The sequence below is a fragment of the Emydura macquarii genome, unplaced genomic scaffold (assembly GCF_026122565.2).
Source record: "Emydura macquarii macquarii isolate MOO-44397 ecotype Brisbane River unplaced genomic scaffold, CSIRO-AGI_Emac_v2 contig_1263, whole genome shotgun sequence".
NCBI lineage: Eukaryota > Metazoa > Chordata > Testudines > Chelidae > Emydura > Emydura macquarii.
The window spans coordinates 1,284,626-1,290,626 of record NW_027131400.1 but is presented as its reverse complement, the minus strand read 5'-3'; positions in this window follow the sequence as shown (position 1 = coordinate 1,290,626).

Sequence of the window (6,001 nt, the reverse complement as noted above, 5' to 3'; positions counted from 1 at the left end):
AAGGATTGGATACATGTGCCTTGTTTTCTGTTTCCTGATTGTTTAGCAGTCATCACCTTTCTTCTTAACGCACCTTCACCTGCACATCCTCAGGAGATGGTAGTAACTGCTGCAGTCATTCTCAGTTCTTCTGGAGAATTCTGGAATGCTTTCAGCTACTGATACAAATCCACATTTGATGGCTCCAAAAAGAATCTGAGTTCCCCCATTATCATCACCCTGGGGCTGATGGTGGCTGTTTTTAAAATTACACTGTCTGCAACTATGGATCTCTGGATAACTGTAAGAAAAATGTGTTTGTGTCTCCTGCAATGCATTGTGCAAATGGGACAGGAGTGATACTTGAGGAGACATGGAGAAACAAACCCAAATATATGGCACTGATCCAGCCTTGCAAATAGCCAATCATCACTCAAGTGATTTAGAGAGAGATTCTATATCCAGTAAGGAGTGATGTGACCATTCTGTTATGTACTCCCCTGCAAAACATGGGAAAACTCCAAAAGCAGGGTGGTTTTGTTTTTTTTGTTTTTTAAAGTCAGCAACAAAAATGCTAAGGAATAACGCCATTAGATGGCAGCTGTAGTAGGGTCTGACTCCCTGAAACACACCATGCATTGGGATAGGACTGCAAGTGGCCCTGTTTTACCCTCGGGAAGCATGTAATAAAGGAGTCTTCTCTTTACACCCACTCCCTCAGAGCAGCACTGAAGAGATGAAAGGGAGAAAATGTGAGAAAGAACAGCTTGCACATCAAACTGGAAAGAAGCCTGCAGATCCTTGGGCTAGGCAGAGTATGGATTTTCAGGAGATTGGGGGTGGGAAGCTATCAATTTTTCTGAGGGACAGGAGTGGCTCATTATGGATTTTCTGTAATGGGGTAGGAAAATGGGAAGCATAGATTAAAAGATTCTAAGGCCACAAGGGACTATTGTGATCATGTATTGTGACCTCTTGCAGAACACAGGCCATAGAATGTCCCCAAAATAATTCCTAGAGCATATCTTTTAGGAAAAATACCCAACCTTGATTTAAAAATTGTCAGTGATGGAGAATTCACCATGACCGTTAGTAAATTTTTCCAATGGTTAATTACTCTCACTGTTAAACATTTATACCTTTTCTAAAGAAAAGCTTCCATCTATTGGATTATGTTATACCTTTCTTTGCTAGACTGAAGAGCCCATAATCAAATATTTGTTCCCCATGTAGGTACTTACAGATTGCAATCAAATCACCCTTCAACCTTCTCTATGTTAAACTAAATAGATAGAGCTCCTTTAATCTATTACTACAAGGCATGTTTTCTAATCCATTAATAATGCTCTTGGCTCTTCTCTGAATCCTCTCCAATTTATTAACACCCTTCTTGAATTGTAGACACCAGAACTAGACACAATATTCCAGCAGCCATTGCACCAGTGCCAAATACAGAAGTAAAATGAACTCTATTCTTACTTGAGATTCCCCTGTTTATGCATCCAAGGATTGCATCCTTTGGTCCACAGCATCACACTGGCAGCTCACGTTCAGCTGATTATCCAGCCTCACATCCAAATCTTTTTCGGAGTCACTGCTTCCCAGGATAGCATCCCCCATCCTGTAAGTATGGCTACATTCTTTGTTCCTAGATATATACATTTACATGTAGGGGTATTAAAACACACATTGTTTGCTTGCACCCACTTTACCAAGCAATATAAATTATTTTGAATCAATGACCTGTCCTCTTTGTTATTCAACATGCCCCCAAATTTTGTGTCATCCGCAAACTTTATCAGTGATGATTTTATGTTTTCTAAGTCACTGATAAAAATGTTAAATAGCAAGGGGCCAAGACCCTATCCCTGGTGGGACCCCACTGGAAAGAGACTTGTTCCATAAGAATTCCCTGTTTACAGTTACATTTTGAGACTTATCAGTTAGCCAGTTTTTAATCTATTTAATGTGAGCCATGTTTATTTTATAGTTTTTTAATCAAAAGGTTGCACGGTACCAAGTCAAACACCTTAAAGAATTCTAAGTATGGTATATCAATAACGTTACCTTTGTCAACCAAAACTGTAATCTCATAAAAATATATCAAATTAGTTTGACAGGATCTATTTTCCATAAACCAGTGTTGATTTGTATTAATTTCATTACCTTCCTTTAGTTCTTTATTAATCAAGTCGTGTATCAATCACTCCATTATCTTGCCTGGTTGATGTCAGACTGACAAGCCTACAATTACCTGGGTTATCCTGTTTACCCTTTTTAAGATTTGACACAAAATTAGCTTTTTTTTGAGTCTTGTGGAACTTCCCAAGTGCTCCAAAATTTATTGAAAATTTATTGAAAAAATTAGCTTTTTTTTGAGTCTTGTGGAACTTCCCAAGTGCTCCAAAATTTATTGAAAATTTATTGAAAAAATTATCCAGCAAGCTCCTCAAACAGCTCTTTTAAAACTCTTGGATGGAAGTCGTTATCTGGATCTGCTGATTTAAAAATGTCAAACTTCTGTTTAACATCCTCCAGAGATACTAATGGAATGGAAAGTGGGTTATCACCATGTGATGGGACTATATCCTCTTTTTCCCCCAAATATAGAACAGAAATATTTATTTAAACACTTTACCTTTTCTGAATTATTATTGATAATTCTGCTATTTCCATCTAGTAATGTACCAATACTATCGTCAGGATTCTTTTTTTCCTAGTATATTTAAAAAACTCATTCTTATTGTCTTTAACTCTAGAGGCCATAGATTTCTCCTTGTGTCCTTTTGGCTTCCCTTATCAATTTTCTACAATTCCTATCAATGTCTCCTTTCTTCTGTTTGTTGTATATTACCTTTTATTTTTTACAGCTGCCTTCACTTCCTCTCTAAACTGATTTTTTTAAAAACCAGCACTGCTTTCTTCCTCAATTGTGGGATTGTGACTTTTGTGTATATAATAAGGTGTCCTTAAATTATTCCTAATGATCATTCACATTTTTATGAGTAAATTCTTCCTCCCAGATGATTTGGCTTATAATTGTTTTCAGCTTTCTGAAATTATCCCTATTAAAGCATCAAGTATATATATAACTGGACTTATTCTGCTTGCACATTATAAATGTGATCAAGTAGTGATCACTTATACCTAAGCTACCATTAACTCTTAGGTCTTTGATCAGTTCCTCTTTGTCTGTTAGGACAAGGTCTAATACAGAATTCCCCCATGTTGGCAGCAACACTTTTTGATTTAGGCAATTGCCATTTATAATGTTTAGACATTCCAAGGATGTTTGAGTACTGGAAGAATGCGACCTCCAGCATACCTCACTCAAATTGAAATCCCCCAATAGAATCAAATCAGCTGATAACAGCAAGGTGAGAGACCCAGTATGATTGTGAGGAAGTAGTATAATATCTCTTTATAGGGAGAAAGGCTACTGGGGCCAGGGCACACTACCACACTGCAGTTGTAGCACAGAAAATGAGTTCTAGACTTAACAGGAAATAAGAGGAAAGGTCCCATAACATTTATATCAATTTAACTTATAAAGTTATCCTATTATCAATCATATGAAATAGTCACCTCTTCATACAATTTACCTTTATGAACCAGAAAGCAGGTAACTGACATCCTTGTGCTGAAATCTAACAAGTACTATGTCCTAACCTATCGCAACCCTTCCTGGAGTGGTATTACTTTCACAGTGTAATACTGAAGACCAATTGAATAGTTCCTTGGTTCCACCACTTGCATATTTTAGCCATTAAACTGTCTCCAAAGTGTGCGCCCCTTCACAGACTTATTTTCATATGTTTATCTCTCCTCTATTAAAGCATTTCTCTACCTTGCTTCCTCAGGTCCAGAGCAAGCAAGGAGCCACACCAGCAAACAAACCAAAATTACAAGCCACAGCAAACCAAGTATCTAGCAGTTTCTCACTCTTCAGTGGGAAGCTGCAATACAACTTTCCTTGAAATATTGCATTCCTAATACCAGAGGGTGCTCCACAAACAGAGAAATATTACTTACAAGGCTCACTACTACTCCCCTCCCATGGTCTAAAATGGAATCCAACAACAGCTGTGTTTTCTTCTGGTTCTAGAGAAAACTCTACCAGAAACATTGCCCGAGGGTAAAAACAGCCCAGTCTCTGCTCACAAAGGTGGCTGGTCAGAGGAAGGAAAAGGTCACCCTGCAGTGTGCACCCGACCCTACAGTCAGGGTGTCCTTCCTTATCTTCCCCCTAGGTTTTACATATGACGCAAGGCACACAACAAAATTTTATTTTTAAACCCCCTTTTAACGGATCCATCCCATAGGCTTCCACATTCTCTAGCATACATAGTATCAATTTGCTGCAGTTGCAGAGACACAGTATCAATGGGGAGACGTGTTGTGTTTCGAGAGAGTTTGTAGTTTGCAGTGCAGTTCATTTATTTTAACATTACAGACTGCAGCAGTGAGAGCCTGATGTAAGCTGCTGGCAGCTCCAGTTTGTTCAGCCCTCTGCAGTCCACAGTCCTCCTTCCAAAATGGAGGATGGCGTTTGGTCTCTGTAGCCACACCCTTACACAACAATGGCAGATACTCCATAAAGGAAGGAGGCACAGGATAGACTGGCTGGTAGAAAGGCTAGGGTAGAGGATCAATTGATTAAAGGGGTGAAGGAGGATGTCAAATGATCAACTAATTGGTGGGGTCTTGAGAAACAAAAGATTAATGGGATGGGAATGGCTGTGAAGATGGAGGATGGGTTCCTTGGGAGCATATGGGAGCCCCTAGGGCAGAGAGCAAGAGAGACAAAGGATAGATAGGAAAGTCATGGGAAGCATAACAGACATGGGGTTGGGTGCAAGCAGGAAGGCACCTAAAGAGATAGAAAGGGATGGGGGGGGGGTCCTATTTTCCACTACCTTGCACAGTGTCTAGTCAGCCAGTCACTAGTCACTATGAGTGAGTGAGAGAGGAATTTTGAGTTGGTAGCATTTCACACCCACTTAGCATAGGTGTAAAAGCCAACAAAAGGGACAAAGGCGTGGAGGATCAGGAATTACAGTGAATGAGAAAGTAAACAAAGGAACAAATATTACATGAATGGGGGATGAGATGAGAGTTCAGAGAGAGGTGAAGTCAAGAGTGAACTGAGAAGGAAGGAAAGCAATTTGGAGGGGCAATGTGAACGAAAGTGATCTGCAGAAAACAGACAAAGGGAAAGAGACAGGCAAATAAGAAAGGGGAACAATTGAGTGATGAGAGATTTTTTGAGGAAGAATAAAATGATGGAGGATACAATTTCAAATGTTAGTTAACAAATTAGTGGCAAAATATTATATAATCAAATGCTGGTGTGGTGTGTATGTGGGATGAATGGGGAATAGGAATAAGGCATGAGAATCTGTTGTTCCTACAGAACATATGAAAAACCAACCAACGAAACTTATTGTGTTGGAAAAAAATCAAAAAGAGAACAAAACCAAGTATTGACACTGTATTCTACTGGATTTTTAAATATGGTTTCAGTGTCTGATAGACAAAATTAGATGTGTTTGAGGGAGTTTAAATGAAAAATACATAAATGTCCACTAGGTGGCATCTGCCAAAATCTTACTGAAAAAGTTTCCTATACAGCAAAACCAGTTATTCCCATTTACAAGAGTTCATGCGTGACGCGTGCATTTAAACTATAATTGCAGCTACACATTTGCCAACTTTTTCAGCCCTAATGCAGAAGTATCAAGACTGGTTATACTGGTAAAGTAACTTTAGCAATATTGCCAGTTTGGGTAACCAAGAAGTTTGGAAAAAATGATGATTGTATTTAAACAACACTATTTTACTTGCTTTCTGATTTTAGGTTTTTAAGAGGAAGCCGCCTTTCCTTGTTCGTAGCTATTTCAGATTTAGATTTCAACCATAACTAAATATACGAACATACCAGCCTCTCCCCTGACTACTCAGAAGGCGATTCCACTTCAAGTCCTAGAGTGGGGGAGCTGCAATTATCTTCCTCTCCTGCTTC